Below are 23,297 nucleotides of genomic sequence, written 5' to 3'. Positions count from 1 at the left end.
TGAAATTGACTGATTCTGTACCTAATGTAGAGTGGACATTCAGTAATGTAAGGGTTTTAAAATATTTCTCCTCACTATTAAATACCAACCATACTTGAGTGTTGGCTATAGCTGCATAGGATAATCTGTTCTTATACTTCAGAAGAGTAAAGTTGCATTATTTTTCCATTATCCATTATATTTGGAAATCCGTCCTCAACTGAAAATTTCTATAATTACAATTTTTTTACTACATAAACATGAAATGATCTGAAAGGGCTGACAATTTCTATTGAGCCCAGGCCTCACTTAAAACTTCAAGATTTATTTATTTTTATCACTAATGGTATTTCTGTTTAAAAGTAAAAAGACAGAAGAAGGGACCCCAGGAGGGCAAGAGATGGGAGGTAAGACAAGGAAGAGAGAGAAACAGAGAGAAATTGATAGAAAGTAAAGAGCAGAGAAAGATTGTGACATAGAAAAGATTGTGACATAGAAAAAGATGTTTACATGATCTTTTACACAAAAATGGCAAGACTATTCAATATTACTGTAGATAAGTTCTTTTTATATATTACTGAGCTCTGAACTTAAAAGGATATTAACTTTATTCATTCAACAAATATTAGGCAATGCATTAGGGTAAACATTTGTGTTATGGAAACACACAGAGTGATAAATATATATGCAAATATCAGCTATCCACTGGCAAAAAAACAAATAATATCTAGAAATAAAATGATCATAGAACATACATTGAAAAATGTCTCACTGTGGTTATTTAGTATACAGAAATTTAAAATCATGATTCTATGGTAGATAGGATTGAGCTGGAAAGCAGTTAACATAGAACCCAGACACAAATATGACACCAAATAACCATGAAACATAAACATAAACATAAACATTTTCTGGCAGTGGGATGCCTGCATAGCTCAGTGGTTGAGCGTCTGCCTTCAGCTCAGGGCCTGATCCCAGGTCCTGGATTAAGTCCCACATTGGGCTCCTTGCGGGGAGCCTATTTCTCCCTCTGCCTATGTCTCTGCCTCTCTCTCTCTCTCTCTCTGTGTCTCTCATGAATAAATAAATAAATAAATATTTATAAATAAATAAATGCAAATAAATAAAATTTCTAAATAAATTTATAAATAAATAAAGTGCAAAGAAGCCAATTTAAGAGTGGGTACCTAAATTATACCCTCACCCACACCCTCACCAAACACACTCCAAAATCCCTACAGATCAACTAGAGGAAGAAGGAGCCCAGATCTTTGGCATGACTAAAAAATAGAGAACATCACTCTGAAAAACAAAAATTCAACTGAATAAATGTGAGGATCTAATTGGCTTTTCTTAAGCAACATGTGGATTGGCAGCACACATCCAACAAGTAGAGAGATTCCCTTGAGATGTACAAAATGAAAGGTTTCTATAGGAAAAAGTGTGGGGCAAAAGGTTATTGGCAAAAGAAAAGAAGTTATTGTTTCCAGCAATGTCACCTTCCCTTAGGGAGTAGAAGAGGGGTCTTAACCATGCATATTACCTCATCTTCCTTTGGGTGTCTGAGAGGGCCCATGTGCACAGACCAGAAAATTCCTGCCTGACTGGTGAAGACTAGATTTCCAGGAAAGGTTGAAACTGCCTGTTAGCTTAGGTATTATGCCCCAGTTTGGCGACCTGGCCTAAGTGGTTCCATTTTGGGCCTGTGGTTATCTTTTTTACATCACAAACTCAAATATCTTTGAGTAGAAAAGTAGACAGGAGTTTTTAAGATATTTCTATTCTGAGACCCCAAACAACCCTTGCATATAGCTAAGAGAAGCCTGGACAGACTGTGAACCATGATGAGGGGAATAAAGGACGTAAGGTGAACCTGAAATCACATTCAGATCCTAGGTATGAAAACACTGCAAAAAAGTCCTAGCAGATCAGTGCACTGACTTCAAGCAACAAACTTAAACATATACAGGACTCAAGGGGGCAGCATTTCAGAGGATTGTTTGTGGGACCCAAAGGATCAAAAAGGAAAAGTGTCTTTAGGAATAAGGGTGGTGAAAGGGGGGAAAAAGCAAGAGAAGGAAATGAAGTGACAGAAAGAAAAGAGAAGAGAAGGAAAGAAAACATAAAATAGGATCAATAATATTCCACCTCCTTCCAAAAAGAACAAGCCACTGAAAACAGAGAGCTTGGTTAACTGAGAGGAGAGGACAATTTTGAACTCCCTGGTCCATCCACAGACTGCAGAGATGTAAGTAAGCACCCTTCACCACACTGTGCTCCTAGGAGAGCAAAACACAGAATTCAGAAGTGTTGGGGAGAAGGGATTTACTCTGCTCTTCAAGATCCTTCTAGCTGGACTAAGAATCAAATTGACATGACATGAGACAGAAGGAAATAAAATTTAATGTCATACGTACAGGGAATCAATACAGACATGGAAATTTCCAAAAACAGCCAGGCAAAATGAGGTACATATGTCATCCTCAACCAAGGAGAAGGGAGTAGGGGTCTGGGAGTTCGAAGAGAAAGCATGCAATCCTCGAGAAAAACGAAAAATAGTAAATGTTTGGTACACAAATGTTTGCTGGGCCACTCAGAAACAACAGGGCATAGAGGACTTTGATTAAACAGGCCTTGCTGGGTTCCTCCCTATCCACCATACCTACTTCATACCATAATGTAGTTATCCATGGTGACAGCTCTCTTCCTGGAGAAGGACTTCTATCTACATTCTTTTTAGGCAGTTGTGGGAGGTAAAGGGCTTTTCCTGAATCTCCTGGGTTTGGCTGGCTTTTTCAATCAAAATAATTTTCATGCCAAGTGGCCCACCTTGGGGTGGTCTGCCCTTGGCCCCTTTAGTACCAAAATATTGCACTTGATAAAATTCCTCCCTCCAAAGAACCAGCCATGAAGATAACTGAAATATGACACCCCAATTTAATTATATATCCCAAACAAGTATTCTAGGATTAAAGAAAAACATGTTAAATCAGAGATACTAAAACTAAGAATAAAAATAGACAATAGGGCAGTCCGGGTGGCTCAGCGGTTTAGCGCAGCCTTCAGCCCAGGGCGTGATCCTGAAGACCCAGGATCGACTCCCACGTCGGGCTCCCTGGATGGAGCCTGCTTCTCCCTCTGCCTGTGTCTCTGCCTCTCTTTTTCTCTCTGTGTCTCTCATGAATAAATAAATAAAATATTTTTTAAAAAATAAATTAAAAAAATAGACAATAAACTAAAAGAAATGAAGTGAGAGCTAACTGAACTCAGAAAAGAAATGGGAGTGAAAATATCACTTTTAATCAAAGAGAAATGGCTATGCAATAAATGATATTGGGACTAATGGCCACACATTTGAAACTACATACAGTTATATTTCCACCTCACTTCTTATACTGAATAAATTCCACATGGATTGTTAAAGTGAAAAAAACTCCTAAAAAAAAAATTGTAGAAATCCTTCGTGATGTATAGATATAACTAAAGAAAAGGATTGATAGACTTATCTACATAAAAATAGAAATGTTTACCTAAATAGCCATGAACAGAATTAAAAGGTAAATTATAAATCAGAATGATACATGCAACATGTACCAATGTCCTTTCATACACATATCTACATATGTATGTTACATATATCTTTCATAAAATTAAAAACAGGCAATAATAAGAGCAAAGCATCGCAAAAGACAGAGATAATAAGAAAAAATTCATTCCCACTGGTAATCAAATAAATGTGAATTAACATGAAGGATAGTATTTTTATGTATAAAATTGGCAAAGTTTAATATATATAAATAGAAATCACAATAGACATATGACCTAGTTTGGAGCAACATGTACTCTCATCTGCTATGAGTAATAGTATAACTTGGAATAAAATTTCTGTGATGCAATTTGGGAATATTTATCACAAATATTAAAAATCCTTTTACCCCTCAGGAAAGAGATAATAGCTAACATATCTTTATACTCAGCAGAACAAATTGTGTGTAAAAGTAATGTCTGATCATGAAATAACATCTTACCAAATATTTTAAATATTTTACTTAAACATTAGTGTTTTGATGAAAAATGGATACTTTATCACTTTGGATACTTTTGCATTCATAGGCTCCAAAATAGGATCAATAATATGTCTGACACCACATGGCTAGTAAGTCACACAAAAGAACTCAAGTCCTTCTGATATAAACTCTAGCAGACTGTCTTCTCTTCTCAATACATACTTCTCAATAAGGGCTATTAAACTGAACAATATAAACTGAATTGACACATTTCTGATATGTGCAAATTGTCTTTTTAAGCCTAAATGTTCTATTGGCTTGTTCCATATAGATAATTTCTCACCTATATTCACAATTAAATGCTATGACACTATGTATTGTTTTGCTAGGACTGCTATAACAAAGATATCCAGATTGGGTGGCTTAAACAACAGAAATTTACTTTCTCACAGTTCTGAAGGCTGGAAGTGTGAAAGCAGGTTGATTTCTTCTGAGGCTTCTCTCCTTCGTTTATAGATGATGTCTTCTTCCTGCCTTCACATGGTTTCACTCTGCGTGTGTGTCCAAACATCCTCTTCTTATATAGGTATCAGTCATGTTGGATTAGGGTCCAGCCTTAATGACCTCATTTTAATTTAAAGACTATCTTCTATCTCTAAATACGTCATATTGTGAGGTACTGGGGTTAGGACTTCCACATGAGTTTGAGGGAGGAAGGACAAAATTCAGCCATAATATCCTGCATAAATGTTCTCCTTTAATTTATCCAATAGACTATTACTGAACACCTACCGTGAGCATGGTGATGAGCAAGGTCATAGAGATGCAGACACGGTCCCTGAATTTGGAGATTCATATTCTACTGAGGAAGATAGGGAAGTAGCCAAAGATTGGTGATGCCATGTGATGCATGGCATGAGAGAGTACAGAGTGCTGGAGGAATGCCTGCGACTATCTAGCTTAGTCTGAGGGCAAGTCATGGAAGGTAATTTCAGGAATTTTTTTTTTTTTTATGATAGGCACACACAGAGAGAGAGAGAGAGAGAGAGAGAGAGAGGCAGAGACATAGGCAGAGGGAGAAGCAGGCTCCATGCACCGGGAACCCGACGTGGGATTTGATCCCGGGTCTCCAGGATCGCGCCCTGGGCCAAAGGCAGATGCCAAACCGCTGTGCCACCCAGGGATCCCTAATTTCAGGAATTTTGACTTATGTCTTAAACATACTGATCAGAAGTATATACACCAATTAGATTGTACAGTTATTGCTTAAGGGCTTGAAATTTTTCCTGAAAATATATGGAGCCAATAAAAGATACTTAACAGGGAGGATATCACAACAGATGCATTTTAGAAAACAAAAATCACTCAAGATAGTGTAAAAGATGAATTATCTGACTGGGGGCATGCAGCAAAGTACAACAGTGAGAGCCATAAGAGCCAATGGCAAGGATGTAAGTAAGAAATGATGAGGGGATCCCTGGGTGGCGCAGCGGTTTGGCGCCTGCCTTTGGCCCAGAGCGCGATCCTGAAGATTCAGGATCAAATCCCACATCGGGCTCCCGGTGCATGGAGCCTGCTTCTCCCTCTGCCTGTGTCTCTGCCTCTCTCTCTCACTGTGTGCCTATCATAAGTAAATAAAAATTTAAAAAAAAAATGATGAGGGCCAGAATTAAGTTCACAGTCTGAAAACATAACATTCTTAGTGATTGTACTGTTAGTTCACATTAATGAAAACCATCCTTCAGTTCACAAATATGTAGGTCAATAACATGAGGACATATCAAAAACATCTCTGTTTTCATGTTATTTAAAAAAAAAAAAGGTTAGAATTTTGTCCATGTAGGAGAAAACAGAAGTCCTTATATCACTAGACTAGAAAATAATATGTGATGTGTCCCTCCATTAGTTCCTCCATGCTGCCTCCTTTTGTAATGAATGAATTGTTTTGTGCAGCAACCAATTCAGTGCAACTTGTTGATACTGCCAGTTCAAATACAGGAAACGAATAAAATATGTTCAGCAACACCAAAAGCGATTGTATTTCATGTTTTTCAGTCAGGCCAGAAATGGAAATGGCTCTTTTCAAAGCTTAATGATATTAACAGCCTAACCTCAAGTTGCATATATATATTTTTTGAATGAAAATCTTGACACTTTTTGATGAACCCTTCTTAACTCCTTAGGTTCTTTTTGGCAATATTCACAATAAACATTTATTACATTGTATAAACCACAAACAATATAGGTAAGCTGGAAAAATAATTTACTCATCTGGTTTGCAAATAAAGTGAAAAATAAAGAGCTACACCATTTTTTTTTTTTTTTTTTTTAGAAACCCTGTGGACTTTCAGTTATTTGCTGTTAGGCATTCTGTCATAAATATCTGAGACATCTTTTATTTCCAAGAAAAATAATTAGCATCTATATTTATATTGTCCTCATTAAAACAGGCTTGGGATCCCTGGGTGGCGCAGCGGTTTGGCGCCTGCCTTTGGCTCAGGGCGCGATCCTGGAGACCCGGGATCGAATCCCACATCGGGCTCCCGGTGCATGGAGCCTCTCCCTCTGCCTATGTCTCTGCCTCTCTCTCTCTCTCTCTCTCTCTCTCTGTGACTATCATAAAATAAATAAAAATTAAAAAAAATAAAATAAAAAAATAAAAAATAAAACAGGCTTAACCTAATTTATCCAGATATGATTTGCCCACTCCCAACTCTGTTCCAACCTATAACTGCATGTGACCTATAGGATAAGCTTAGAATTTTCTTTATGATCCTCTATTCTCAGACATTTTAAGTGCCAGATGTCCCAAAACCGCTCCCTAAGCTTCACCAAGTCACATATTTACCAAGCAAAGCTAAGTTGATTAAACCTGTTATAGTACACGAGCACACCTTTACTCAGTATAGTCTCAGAAAGCTCCAGTCAGGAGCAGCTATTTCTAGGATGTGGGGATCTGCATTCACATGGTTTAAGGAAGAAGATCTTTCAATGTTGTACTCTGACTGGGATTGGGCTAAATTCATGATGCAATATTTCATGACTGGTGAACACAGTGAGGTGAGGTTCTTGAAATGAGCCTTTCTATGTAAACAGTTGTTTGTTCAGTGAGTTATTTGCTCAGGCGAGCAATCTAGTATCCTGTGCATGGACTATTTACCCAGATGAGTAAAATATTTGCTAAGACAAATTGGTTTTCAGGAATTTCCCAAAGCACACAGTAAATGTATTTATTAGTTTTGTCCTTTTCTTCCTGGCAAAAATTTCTTAGAACACATATGAAAGCCACGTTGATGAAGGAGACTTCACTTGTCATCAATACATTGGCACATTTCTGGGTTTTTTTTTTTTTTGGAGAGAATAGAAGGGTAGTAAATATTTCTTAGTTTTTAGAAAATTAATGGAACTTAGGTACACAGAGCAAAAGTATAGTTGCTTCCTCTTGGCCTGACTCCATGTGTCATATCTCACACTTCATACCCCAAACATGACAATCAGACATTATGAGGCTCAGAACATCAAAACTTATCTGAACACTTGAAAAAAAAAAAACTCAGGATTTCCTACCCCCCCTAAAATGCCATTGTCTCCCCTATGCTGCCTAATAAAAGTCTACTTACCCTTCAGATCCTTCACTTCCAGCCCTTAAAACCCAGTTTTTATTACCTTCTCCTCAATGACACTATAATACTACTTACATATCTGTCACTGAATATTTACACTTCATTATAATTGTCTACAGGTCCCTGTAACAAGACCTAAGGCAGGATTGTGTCCTTTTCATTATTAATTCCCCAGAATCTAAAACATTAGGAAATTCTCAATAAATGTTTGCTGAATACGCGAATTAATGAAGTCCATAGGTAGATGAATGTGTAAATGGATAGATGGATAGATAGTTGGTTGGATGGGTTTATGTGGAAATTATAGAAATAGATTTTTCATTTCTTCTTGGAAAAGAAGTACAGGACAAATATGGTTGCCAGAAATTTTGGCTGATTGTCCTTTTGTTAACTTCTTTCCATTAAATAAATATTTGGGTAGACCAAGGACTGTGTGCTAGATTTAGAAAGGTAGGCAAGGCCAGTGGATGTCTGCCATATTAGAGAAAGTTATTTCTCCCTATAGACATTTGTTCTACATAACTACTTCAAAACTCTCCACACCATCACAACCATCATCACAACCACCACCACTACCACAGACACCACCAGTACAACCATCATCACCACTATCACAACCACCACAGCTATGACACATAGCATCAACAGTATCAGCGAGCTGAAGACAATCTCCCAAGATTTCTGTGACCCAGGAAATATTGCCTAAAGCACTGCTTCTCAAACTTTAACATGCACACAAATCTGATGTCTTTGTGTTAAGACCTGAGATTCTTCATTTTACACTAGCAGCAGTATGATGCTCATGTTACTGACACAGGAGTCACATTCCAAGTTAAAGGATTTAGAATATAGTCCAGAGCCCCAGAGCTTTCTGTTTCAGAGGGCAGCATCTAGGGCTGACCAAAAGCTTCAAGAGATTGTAATTATGAACAGGAATTAGGGAAATAAAGGATTTGAAAACTGAAAATGAAATTCACTGCTAAGAAAGTGAATGAGAGTTCTCTTGTTGCAAAATCCTATTGCCCAACCTCTAGCATGAGCTCCTCAGGCTGTGTAATGTGACTTATGCACAGTTTCCAGGGATTAGGACTTAGACATCAGGGGCGTGATTCGGCCAACCACAGTTTACTCTCTGGTCTCCAAGATTCATAATCAAAATGCATCACCCAATCCTAACATCCCCAAAGTCTCAGCCCATTACACAATCAATATAAGTACAGTTGTGATAAATACCGCCTTTATTTTAATTGGTATTTAGTTTAAGGTAAGCAAATATCAAACTGTTGCCTGAAGGAAGAAGAGACAGGATGGGAGAAGAGAAGAAATTTTCTGGATTTTGAATTTAGGCTTCTCCAAGAATCATGGACTAAAATCATGTCCAGTTTTCTCCACAATGTTGGGATATTTTATTAGAGTTGTTTTCCTCTTAAATTCAAGGGTATATGACCTGACAGGTCCTGAGCACTTTCACTCTTAACAAAGGAATCATATGAGTTTTAAAGGTAACCTGTAGGAGCCATACCAGTTAAAAATCTTGGAATCCTCAAATAATTCCCCTCAAAAAACACTTCAAAATTCAAAGAAAAACCACTGTTCATCCAATATTTAGTTGATTATAATTCTAGCTAATGTGTTCACAAGAGATCAAATTTTGTGATGAAATGGTTTATTTTTGTGTTGCTTCTATTTCCACCGTCTTTCTTTCTAAAATTTCTTTTTTCCTCTACTTCTATATTGCAGGATCTCTACTTATCCTGTCTTCTCATTCTAATTCTCCATGACACTGTTCTCTTATTTATTTACTAGGTTGTTGTCATATGAAGTTTTGGTAATAGACAAGCTTACAAGTATACATGGATGTAAGCCAATGACTTTCGTAGTCTAGTTATACAGAACACATTGGCAAAGGTAGGAGTGCTATTGAGTAGAATGCCTTTTGTTTAAAAAGTGTTGGCAGATGGTAAATTGTTTCTGAACTTGTCTACAATTCTAAATATGCTTTGCTACACATGTGCCATACACGACCTATCTAGGTTATTCCAAGTCAAAGAAAAAGATATATAAGATCCCAAGTGAGAAAGATTCATAGCAGCACTGCTACGTGTCCAAACACATCCAAAAATTAGCATCATAAAATAGCTTACACTTCTAAAGCATTTTGCAGTTTACAAAGTGGTGAGCACAATTGCAATCTGTTGTTTGTTCCCTCTGGACATGTCAGATGGACGATCACTGGCTTTTCCTTTGGTGGCACTTTTTTTTCCCCCTAGAGTTCCTCCTTGCTAGAGTTTCCTGAAAAAAGCTCCCTTGACTGCTTTGGCAATTTTTCCCCTCCAGCGGTTGCCTAAAATTGACAGTCTTAGCCACCAGTTTTGTGTGGTCAACCCCAGATTCTTTGTGTTGGGCTGGCTTTCTGCTCTCCATGTAGTCCTCCCAGGAAGGATCCTACTTAAAATGATCCCAAGCAGTTCCCATTTACAAGTGCTTCAAATCCACAAGAAAACATCCAAAACCCTACTCCACTATGAGTAGATGCTCACCTCTCTTTCTTCTTTGTTCTGTTGCCTCAAGCCCAAACTCCAGGAAAAACATATAAAAGCCATCCCCAAAATCCCCTTGAAACTCTTCTCACTTGCATTGCTTTAAAAAATGATACTTGTTCTGCACAGTGGGATATGGGTGAAATGCTTGCATTTTCCAGTCCTAGACCTTAAACTATCCTCTGCAGTCCTTCATATTCTCTCTTCCTTTTCAACACTGAATATGCATGCCACTTGTTATAGGCAACAGAATAATGAAGAAGCTTGAATTTCCAGCTCATCACTTGGAGAATCACCCAGGCTAACCAGTCCATTATGAACATATAAACTAGATTCTATATGTGTAAAAAATATTATGCTATTTAGACCATATGATCTACTCAAATGAATACAGATCTATATCCAGAAGTGGAATGATGCTGTGAGAAAAACCTAAAATACATGATGTTGGCTTGTTAGTCATGTAACAGGCAAACAACACAACTGATACTGAAAACAGATATAAAAGTGATTATTTATGTTATGAAGTGACCAAAGAGTTGGTAAAAAAAAAAAAAAAATGTTGCTTACCAAACCTACTGAATGAGAGAAGACATTTGGAAATGATACATATGATAAGGGGTTAATATCCAAAATACATAAGGAACTTACACAACTCAACACCAAAAGAATAAAATAACCAATGAAAACATGGGCAGAAGACCTAAATAGATATTTTTCCAAAGAAGATGTACAAATGGCCAACAGATACATGAGAAGATGTTCAACTTCACTAATCAGAGGGAAATGCAAAGCAAAACCATAATGAGATATCACCTCACATCTGTCAGAATGGCTAAAATCAACAACACAGGAAATAACGAGTGTCAGCAAAGATGTGGAAAAAAAGGAATCCTTGTGTACTGTTGGTGGGAATGCAAACTGGTGCAAACACTGTGTAAAACACTATGGAGTTTCTCCAAAACTTAAAAACAGGAGGACCCTATGATTCAGTAATTCTACTACTGCTATTTACCCAAAGAAAGCAAAAACAGTAATATGAAAAAAAATATGCACCCCTATGTCTATTGCCACTTTATTTACAATAGCCAAATATGGAAGCAACCCAAGTGTTCATCAATAGAAGAATGGATAAAGAAGATGTGGGATATATATATAATATATAATAAAATATATATAATATAATATATATAATATATAATGGACTATTACTCAGCTATAAAGAAGAATGAAATATTGCCATTTGAAACAACATGGATGGAGTTAGAGAATATAATGCTAAGTGAAAGAAGTCAGATAGAAAAAGACAAATGGCATATGATTTCACTCATATACAAATTTAAGAAAAAAGAGACAAACAAAAAAACAGACTCTTAAATACAGAAAACAAACTCCTGGTTACCAGCATATGTGAAATAGGTGAAGGGAATTGAGAGTACACACCTATTGTGATGAGTACTGAGTAATGTATAGAATTGTTGAATCATTATATTATATACCTGTAACTAATATAAAACTGCTGATTATACTTCAATTTTTAAAAAATTACTTTTAAATTTATATACAGTAAAAATATATGTGCATGCATAGTACTATGGTTTTTGTTTTTGTTTTCGTTTTTAGGGAGAGCAAGCACAATAGAGAATGAGTGGAGGGGAGAGGCAAGAGGAGAGGGAGAAGCAGACTCCCGACTGAGAAGGGAGGCCAGCTCAGGGCTCGATCCCAGGACCCTGAGATTGTGACCTGAACCGAAGCCAGATGCTTAGCCAACCAGGCCACCCAGAAGCCTCAGTACTATGAGTTTTAAGACATGCATGAATTCTTGTAACAACCATTAACAGTATATAGAACAATTCTAATATCCCAAGAATTCCCTCATGCTCCCCATCTCTAGTCAGACCCTCTGTCTACTTCTATCACTTAACAATCACTGGTCTGTTCTCTTTCCCTTTTAGTTTTGCCTTTTCCAGAGTATCATATAAATAGAATCATATAGTATGTAACTATTTAAGATTAGCTTCTTCTGCTCAATAAACACATTTGAATCATTGCAAAAAAAAAAAAAAAAAAAGGTATGCTTACCATACCTTTGAAGGCATACTATGTGCCTACTGAACATATTGCCTGAGAGCAAAAGGATGAACAAAAGAAAATTATAAGTGTACACTGGTTAGTATTGGTTTTGTATGGCAAATAATTCATGAAAAAGATAAGCCCTGTGAAATGAGTTCTTTGAAAGAAGAAAGGAAATAGTCCAGAAATTTAAATCCTTGCATGACTGAAAAATCTAATTCTAGGCCTCAAACAATAAGAGGTATTTTTAAAACGCTTTGAGTGAAAAGGTCTCATTGAGACTTTTTAGTAGAATGGAGTGATTCAATCTAATGGTAACACCAGATTAACAGTAAGATCTTCCCACACATTATTTTAGATAGCCTCAAGACAGCTGCCATTTAGTTGAGAGAGAGACAGGAGCGAAAGGCAACAAAAACTGTCTTTGAAAGAATTTTGAGTGTGTTGATTAACATATGTAACTGGCTACAAAGAGAGATCAAAGCCCACTATGTTTTTAAGGAAATTTCATTGCCAGAGAAACCATTTGTCTAATTTAAAAAGCTTTTGTTTTTTTGTTTGTTTTTTTTAAGATTTCATTTATTTATTTATGAGAGACACAGAGAGAGAGAGGCAGAGACACAGGCAGAGGGAGAAGCAGGCTCCATGCAGGGAGCCCGACATGGAACTCGATCCCGGGACCCCAGGATCACGCCCTGGGCTGAAGGCAGGTGCTAAACCACTGAGCCACCCAGGGATCCCCAGAAACTTTTGATTATTTAAACTGCAAATAACTCCAGCCCTCCAAAGTTCTGTCCTACAAGCAGGTGGCCAGAGTGATGCAGTCCCTGAAAGAGGCATACACTCCAACTCCAAAGGAGAATGAAAGGCAGGCAAGAACCAACTAGAAGGTAGAGTTAAAGGCTCCAGAGAACAATAAACAAAACCATTCTTCTAGAGAGTGTTAGCCTAGTCAAATGAAAGGAACTTCTCAGTCCCAAACTAGAGGGCCTTTGTGATAGCTGCCAGGTAGCATTTTAGTTTTGCTAAGACCACTAACTGTTACATACTTCTCATTTCTCATCTTGCAAATTAGTGTGTTTACTGGAGTCATCTTGTCCCAAGTCCATCATTGTTTAGTGGAGGCCAAGGATAATATAATCTACACTTTTAGTTCTGAGGTGACACCATGAGGAATCACATTCAGAACTGAAGGAAAAGACTACATACCACCCAAGAATGCTGCACTTTATTCTGGATGCTAGAAATGGATGGGATATGGGGTTGTCTTCCTGGGAAAGCAAGTGTGTTCCATGGCAGGAAAAGCAGTGAGATGGAAAATCAGTGAACATATGGACAGATTTTGACATGTTAAAGGCTCCATGTTCACCAAACTATTTCATTTTCCTTCTGAGTAAATAGCCAAACATGTTTCAGACTCCACTGTCTGGAGTTTAGGTGGGCCATATGATTGAATTCTGGCCCATAAAATGTGGGTGAAAGAGGTGTAAGCTACTTCTAGGTTGGGCCTTTACGAAGCCACTTATGGTCCTCTATAATCTCTCTTCCTCTTTCAGAAAAACCTTTGAGGTCATGTGCTAGTTATGATGGAACCATGAGGATAGCATCCTCCTGCATCCCTGCCTTGGGAGAACACAATGATCAGACATGTATGCATGGAATTCTATGTGAGCGGAAAATAAACTTTGTTGTATCAACACACTGATATGTTGGGTTTGTCAACTCAGACTAATAGAATAGATTGAAATAAAACACAGCACTTCATTCCCCATCAATGGTAGAAAAAGAGAAACATAAGAAAATACTCTTCAAAGAAATCCTTTCTCAACCCCTTATATTTTCATTCTCCTGACTACAACTTGAAGAGAAGAGAAAATAGTTCCTGCTATGGAGGGGAGAAAGGAAATATTAAGTCAGCCTGATGGTTTGTTTGTTTGTTTTTTTAAGAAATGAGCTCTTTTTATTGAAGTATAATTGACATACATATCTTATTAGTTTCAGGTGTAAATCATAATGATTCAATATTTGTATACATTATGAAATGATCCTCATAATAATTACCATTTATCACCATACAAAATTATTACAATATTATTGACTATATTCCCTATTCTGTACTTTCCAACCCTATGACTTACTTGTTTTATAACTGGAAGTCTATCCCTCTTAATCCCTTTTACTTATTTTGCTCATCCTCCAACCATTCCCCCTCTGGTAACCAGTAGTTTATTTCCTATATCTTTAAGTCTGTTTCTATTTTTTCATGTCTTTGTTCATTCTGGTTTTTTAAATTCCATACATAAATTATAACACATGCAGTATTTGGCTTTCTCCATCTGGCTTACTTCATTTAGCATAATGTCCTCCAACTCCATCCATGATTTTGCAAATGCAAGGACTTTCTTCTTTCTCATGGCTGAATAATATTCCATTGTATATATGTACTATATTTTTTTTATCCCTTTAGACTGACACTTAGGTTGTTTCTATGTGTGGTTATTGTAAAAAAAATGTTGCAATGAACATAGGATATCTCTTAGAGATTTTATTTTCAATTCTTCTGGATATATACCCAGAAGTGGAATTGCTGGATCATATACTAGTTCTATGTTTAGCTTTCTGAGGAATCTCCATACTGTTTTTCCACAGTAGCTGTGCCAACTTACATTCCCACCAACAGTATACAGGGTTCCCTTTTCTTTACATCCTTGCCAATGCTTATTATCATTTGTCTTTTTTATGACAGTCGTTCAAACAAGCATGAGGTTGTATCTCATGTGGTTTTGATTTGTAGCTCCCTGATGATTAGTGATGTTGAGCATCTTTTCATATACCTGTTGGCCATCTGTATGTCTTCTCTGAAAAAAAGGTCTGTTCAGTTCCTCTGCCCATTTCTTACTTAGACTGTTGCGGGGGGAGTTGTTTTAGCTCTTTGCCATTGAGTTGTATGAAATTGTTAAATATTTTGGATATCAACTCCTTATAGATACATGAATTATAAGTATTTTCTCCTTTTCTATAGTTTGCCTTCATCTTGTTGATGGTTTCCTTAGCTGTGCAAAAACTTTTCAGTTTGATAAACTCCCATTTCTTTATTTTTGCTTTCATTGCCTTTGCCTTTGGAGTCAGATTGAAAAACTCATTGCCAAGATTAATGTCAAAAAACTTACTCCTATATATTCTTCTAGGAGTCTCATGTTCAAGTATTTAATCCATTCTGAGTTTATTTATGTGTATAGTATAAGGGCCCAATTTTATTCTTTTGCATGTGGCTATTCAGTTTTCCCAAGACCATAAATGGTGAAGAGACTGTCCTTCCCCCATTGTATACTCTTGACTCCTTTGTTGTAAGTTAATTGGCCATGTATGCATAGGTTTATTTCTTGGCTCTCCATCATGTTTTTTGATCTGTGTGTGTTTATGTCAATAACATACTGTTTTGATTACTATAGCTTGGTAATATAGTTTGAAATCAAGAGGTGTGATGCCTCCAACTTTGTTCTTCTTTCTCAAGATTGCTTTGGTTATTAGGGTTTTTTTTTTTTTTTTGCAGTTCCATACAAATTTTAGGGTTGTTTTTTCTATTTCTGTGAAAAATGCTGTTGGAATTTTGATAGATATTTCATTGAATCTGTAGATTGCATTGTATAGTATGAATAGTTTCAAAATATTAGTTCATCCATTCCATGAGCATGGAATATCTTTCCATTTATTTGTGTCTTCAGTTTCTTTCATCAATGTTTTCTAGTTTTCAGTGGATAGATCTTTCACCTTGGTTAAATTTGCCCTAAGTATTTTATTCTTTTTGGTGCCATTAAAAAGTGGGATTTTTTTCTTAATTTCTCTTTCTAACCATTCATTGTGTATTTATTTTGTATCCTACAACTTAACTGAATTTGTTTAATATTTTTAACAGTTTTTTGATGCAGTCTTTAGGGTTTCCTACCTCTAATATCATGTCATCTACAAATAGAGACAACTTTACTTCTTCTTTTCTGATTTAGATTCTTCTTATTTTTTTTTCTTTTCTGACTACTATGGCTAGGACTTCCAGTAGTTTGAATAAAGTGGCCTATGTGGGCATCTTTGTCTTGTTCCTGATCTTAGAGAAGAAGTTTTCAGCTTTTTACCTTTGAGGATGATATTAGCTGTTTTTATATACGGTCTTTATCATGTTAAGGTACATTCCTACTATATTCAGTTTGAACTGCTGTATTAAACAAACAATAGCTTGGACTCTCCCTAAATTAGAAGAAATAAGACTATACTTTAATAAGAAAGTTCTTCAAAGTGCCATTTCAGATTTAAATCAAATTGTTTTGCTAAGGGATCCCTGGGTGGCGCAGCGGTTTGGCGCCTGCCTTTGGCCCAGGGCGCGATCCTGGAGACCCAGGATCGATTCCCACGTCGGGCTCCCAGTGCATGGAGCCTGCTTCTCTCTGCCTTTGTCTCTGCCTCTCTTTCTCTCTCTGTGACTATCATAAATAAATAAAAATTTATAAAAAAAAAATTGTTTTGCAAAAGAGGAGGAAGGGAAAGTACACTTCTGCTGCTTCTGGTTTGTATTAACCAGACGCACATATCAAGTACTGCTTCAGCCTTAAGAAATCATTTGAGAAAATGTGTAAAGTATTTGAAAAAACTTGAGGGACAATAAAAAGTACATCCAATAAAACAATACAGTAGCAAGGCCATGAATGCCTTTAAGGCTTCATATTTATTTAATATTTTATGCTACCAACTAAAAACAACATTTTAAATTTAAGAAAAAATTAGTTTTAAACAAGGATTTAAAAAATACTGACAGAACACTACCCACATTGAAAAAAGCCAAAACTTCCAGATGTTATCTAGATTCTTGATATATTGTTAAAAATCACTTCAATGACTCAATAAATATTTCACTGTCTAGATAAAATGTTTTCATGTTTTAAGAAAAACTGTCTCCTCAAAGGAAAACCCATGAACTGGTGAGAAGAGTAGCAACATTACAAAAAGAGTCAGAAACTTTGCATCTCTGATTTCATATCATTTTTTACCCAGTTCAGTCCTGTTTTGTGTTACTATTGAATTGCATGTTTTATACAAGGGACTGCTAATCCAGAAGATTTGTTGGACAAACATTAACAAAGTTTAAAGATAGTAAAGCAATAAGATGGTAGAAACATACAATAACAATAATGGAGGAGATGAACTGCAGACAAGAGATGTCAACACATCTTCAGAAGATGGAAAGCACCCAAATCACTAATTTAGCATAGCAAAAACATCTGCACCCTACGTGGCTGTTGCTGATCCAGGTTGCAGAACACAGGAAGGAGTCAGGAATCAGAGGAAGCAGTCACCACTATAAGTATTCATAAAAGGTGGGAGTGATAAGGAGGACTGTACAAGAGTCTGATTAGGGAGCTCTTGCTCTCTGATGTCCCCTTCCCATTTTAAGCAGCACAAATGATTGTACTTCACTTATCTTGATAGATGTAGTAGATAAAATTCTAAGAATAAGCTCAATGACCCTTGCTACTGGAGTAAGGGGAGTATATGGAACTGTGTGGATGGAACCCAAGAATATGAAATCAATCGTATGACTGTTATACGATGAAAAGAAGATTATCTAGATTTGGTCCAGAGAAGTCACATGAGATCTTTAAAAGTAGAGTGCTTCCTCTAGATGGTAGCAAAAAAGGAAGCCAGAAAGCGCAGGAAAAGGATGTGACATGCCATTGCTACTATTAAAATGATGGGATCAGGGACCTGAGGCCTACAATTGCATTGAACTGAATTTTGCCAACAACCAGAATAAACTTGGAAGCAAACTCTTCTCCAAAGTCTCCAGAGAAAAGCTTAGGCTAGCCAAGACCATAATTTTGGCACTGTAAGACCCTAAGCAGAGACTCCAGCCAAACTCACTCATATTTCTGATCACAGACCTGTGAACTAATAAGTGGATGTTTTTTAAACCATTAACTAATGTCAATTTGTTCTGCAGCAATACAAAAATAATATATCTATACTTCTATGTTATGTGATATACAAAATAATATAAATAAAATACATTTTGTATAACATATTAGGCATATATTTATTATATAGCATATATCTAGATAGAAAACCATAATATATAAAGGGACAAGAACTTTATTTTCTGATGTTTAACAATAGATATGTTAATAAGTAAGTCTCTAAGACATATTTAGAGACTAACAAGGATTAGCACATATTTAAGGACAGCCTCTAACATGGAAGGCAGAGACAGAATCAAATAAATTGAATAAAGGGGGCTTACTAAAACAGACAAAAGGTAGAGCAGAGGGAAACTCCAAAATAATAAAGATGAATACCAATAGATGGAAGAAGATATTCCAGACAGGAAATAATTGAAAGGCACAACAAAACTTAAAGAGGGGTTTTGTGCGTAGGAAACCGATGAATAGCTAGCACACAGATATTTAGGATGGTGAAAGTACTCGGTATGATACCATATGATGGCTATATGTCATTATACATTCATCCAAACCATAAACTGCACAACACCAAGAGCTAACCCTAATAAAAACTGTAGGCTTTGGGTGATAATGATGTCATAATCAAGTTCATCAATTAAAGTGAATGTACTACTCTGGTGGGGGATATTGCTAATGAGAGAGGCTATGCATGTTTGAGAGTTTATGGGAAATTTTTGTACCTTCTCCCCCAGTTTTCTTATGAAACTAAAACAAGTGTAAAATATATCTTCATTTTAAAAAGTATAGAAAAAATAATGACATCTGAAAAATTCTCAATAGGAAGTTTGGAAAATAAAATTGAGACAACTTCTAGAACAATAACAAAACAACAATATCAATAAAAATATTAGTGTATCAATAGAGAAAATTGAGTACATATCCACCAGAAATTTCAGAGAGTACAAGATATAGATATTACAAGCAAACAACTTTCCAGAACTAAACACAAAGATTTCAGATTAAGATATTCCACTAGGAGTCCAGCATGATGAATTGAAAAATAATTCACGCTACTATCCATCATCTCTGACTTAAACCTCAAAACTACTAACCTTGACCCCACTTCCCTTCTTTACAAGAAACGCTCCTACCTAGAGTTCCTGCCCTGAGCATTCTCAAAGGTGTTATCCTTTATCAGGAGATAACTCCTCCTTTAAACAAAAGATCAATATTTCATTAATGGCCTTGGCTCCTTCTTACACTTGTTCTACCTGCCTCAGTGACCTTGACTCATTCTCCCTTTGTCTAACATTTCTGTATGTTTGCAACTCAAAATTCTGTAATCCACACTAAACCTTTTAGAGATCTTTATTACATGAAACAACGTCCATGCACTTAATGTCTCAAGAGGTTCTTCATTTCTCAAATTCATAAACAACTAACTTCATATAGCTATTCACCAAACTTTAAGTACATTATTGTGCTTTCAAAGATTAAATTCTATACTCCTACCCCCTCGTGGCAGGCCATGAGATATGGTACTGTGGACTAGCACATTTCCCCAAGGAATATAGGATATTATATGTACTCACAATAGCCATACTTTAGTACAGAGCACATGAATTCCCTTGTCAGAGGAAGGCACCTTGCTATGCCAAAGCTAGGTAGATTGAGTCTATGGCTAGGCTATGTGAGAAGCAGTTCTAACCAAACTTGCAGCCTCTTTACTCAGATTACTCAGAAGAAAAGAAATGATTCATGAGCCAAATTTTAGGTTGCATGTTTCCTTTTTGCCTTTCACGTTCTTAAAAACAATGTACTTTCTGCTTAGAACAGTATACACTGCCACTTCTATCTCATTCCTCTTACAACACAGGGGTAGCCTAGTGGATGTGGCTTTTCAGGGCCCTATATACACAATTTAACAAATGACAAAGGAATAGAAGAAAGACAAAACTGAATAAAAGGAGAACGTTTGCAACCAAGAGATTCTGAGATAAAAGATTACTATTCTCCTGGAATTTTAATGAATCGTTTTCATCACTGACCCCTGGACAATGTCAAATTCTACATTTATATGGAAATGGAGGACACACTCATGCTTGTTAGCAGCAGTTTATCACAGAGACTGCTGTGTGATTGAGTGTGGAGCTCCCTTTCTTTTGCCCAGTCTTCCTCCCTCTCTCTTCTTCCCTCTCTATCTATTTATCTATCTATCCACATACACAATCCTTCCCTTCTCACCATGGTACTTTCAGATTCCATTATCTCATCTGAAGCTTGACAGTCGACAACAGAGTGGAAAAATGTGACCAAATCAGGCTTTAGAAGTGGTCCTGTGCTAAATTAACACAAATATGGACCAACGACCCACAATAAGATGCAAATCCAGACACAAGATTTACCATTTCATTGTTAAGTGTACCCAATAGGAGCAAGTCAGTGAGTCCTTTAGGCAATCATCAAACAGAGCACTGAAGTAAGTTAAACTATCCATTGCCTGTCTTCAAATAGCCATTGCAGTCTTACTGTATAATAACACCAATATTAGTCTAAGAAGAAACTGGTCCAGGGGCTGACTGCTGGATGCAGGTCAGCTGGCAGTGGATCGCCACACTAATCTCCCTCTTTCTACTGAGATATCTCCTCTTATTATCTCTCCAAGTATGTCTTTTTCATTTCTTGCTTTTTCTATTCTTTGAAGGCTTCTTAAGGAAGATCTTACAAGTATAATAAGGATATTATGAGAGACAAGATATTTAAAGCAAAAGTTTCTCAAGCCTACTTCGATGTGCCTGGGCATTTTATCCTGACAAAAACTGGTAGTAGTAACAGCTACATGTGAAAGCAGAGTCTTCATCAGCATTTTGCCTTCTAGGAACTCAGGAGCCCATGTTACTGGGGCAGTCTTCATCATAATCTCATCACAACAACGGCAGAGCAAGTTATAACCTGAGCTTGCTCTATCTAAACTGTGTATTAAAACCTAGGTAGCATGCTCTATCAGTTGAAAAGGGAAAGATACCAAAGGGTAAGGTAACACTTCCTTGGCAGCTTGGGGATACCATAGGGACCCTTGAGATAAAGTAACTAGTGAGATAAGCCTTGGTGACTCAGAGGCCTCCAAGCAAGATGTGAGCAAACATTAAGCAGTCCACCCAGATCCATTAGGATAAAGACCATTATGATGTCTTTCTGGTTGAAGAATAAAGACATAGTATCCCCAGCATAGGCCCACCAGCCACCACACTCCCAGGGATATTAGTTGTGGCTTACAAGTAACCATTCAAATTATTTAAAAGGAGTGTTAATGAAAACATCACTTTAGGATGTATCTGATAAGGAACAGACTTAGAATTTAAAACAATAATAACAACAACAACAAAAAACCTATAGGAACAAAAGGCAATATCCTCCAACCTTGTTCTTGAATGATAATCTCAGAATAGTAAAGTGGAAAGGCATTTATTTATTTATTTATTTTTTAGATTTTATTTATTTATTCACAAGAGACAGAGAGAGAGAGAGGCAGAGACACAGGCAGAGGGAGAAGCAGGCTCCATGCAGGGAGCCCGATATGGGACTCGATCCTGGGACTCCAGGATCACGCCCTGGGCCAAAGGCAGGTGCTAAACCTCTGAGCCACCCAGGGATTCCCCTGTGGAAAGGCTTTTAAATGACTTTATCTAAGTCATTTGTTTTGTGTTCCAAGAAAATTATGTCAGAGAGGACAGAAGTAACTTGTCTAAGGATGTAAGGTCACATCAACCCTAGAGTTTAAGTCCCCTAACTCATTTAAGCCAAGTATTTTTGAAATAGCATGCTGATTCTTTGGTTAGAAATAATCAGTCTTGACCTCATGCCTGTCTACAGACAGCCTAGGGGTGTTCTACAGGCAGGGAAGACCTTTAGTTGCCTACAGAATGATCCTTCCTCCCTTATATCCTTAAACTGTCTAGGATACTAGGATTCAAGGTAATTAAGGGTCATACGAGGACTTCTGGTGGTGGGAAAAACCTATCAAATAAATAATGTCAAGACCACATTTGTTTTTTTGTTTTGTGTATGTATATGTGTATGTGTATATATATATATATATATACACACACACACACACATATATATATATAAAACAAACATATATATATATAGTATTTTTGTGTGTATATATATACACACACTATATATATAGCTACACATAAGGTAGCTCTATTTTATACATATATATACATTGCCAACATATAGTATAACACCCAGTACTCATCCTTTCAAGTGCCCCCCTCAGTGCCCATCACCCAGTCACCCCATCCCCCCTCCCACATCTCCTTCCACTACCCCTTGTTTGTTTCCCAGAGTTAGAAGTCTCTCATGTTTTGTCACCCTCTCTAATTTTTCCCACTCCTTTTCTCTCCTTTCCCCTATAATCCCTTTCACTATTTTTTATATTCCCCATATGACTGAAACCATGTGATGATTGTCCTTCTCCAATTGACTTACTTCACTCAGCATAATACCCTCCAGTTCCATCCATGTCGAAGCAAATGGTGGGTATTCATTCGTCATTTCTAATGGCTGAGTAGTATTCCAGTGTATATGTAGACCACATCTTCTTTATACACTCATCTTTCGACAGACACTGAGGCTCCTTCCACAGTTTGGCTATTGTGGACATTGCTGCTATAAACGTCGGGGTGCGGGTGTCTTGGATTTTCACTGCATCTGTACCTTTAGGGTAAATCCCCAGTAGTGCAATTGCTGGGGCATAGGGTAGCTCTATTTTTAACTCTTTGAGTTAAAACTCCACACAGTTTTCCAGAGCGGCTGTTCCAGTTCACATTTCCACCAACAGTGCAAGAGGGTTCCCTTTCTTCACATCTTCAGCATTTGTGGTTTCCTGTTTGTTAATTTTCACCATTGTCACTGGTGTGAGGTGGTATCTCATTGCAGGTTTGATTTGTATTTCGCCGATGGCAAGTGATGCGGAGAATTTTCTCATGTACTTGTTGGCCATGTGTATGTCTTCTTTGGTGAAATTTCTGTTCATGTCTTTTGCCCATTTCATGATTGGATTGTTTGTTTCTTTGCTGTTGAGTTTAATAAGTTCTTTATAGATCTTGGATACTCAAGACC

Source organism: Canis lupus, chromosome 37 (genome assembly GCF_048164855.1).
Source record: "Canis lupus baileyi chromosome 37, mCanLup2.hap1, whole genome shotgun sequence".
NCBI lineage: Eukaryota > Metazoa > Chordata > Mammalia > Carnivora > Canidae > Canis > Canis lupus.
This window is presented reverse-complemented; position numbering follows the sequence as displayed.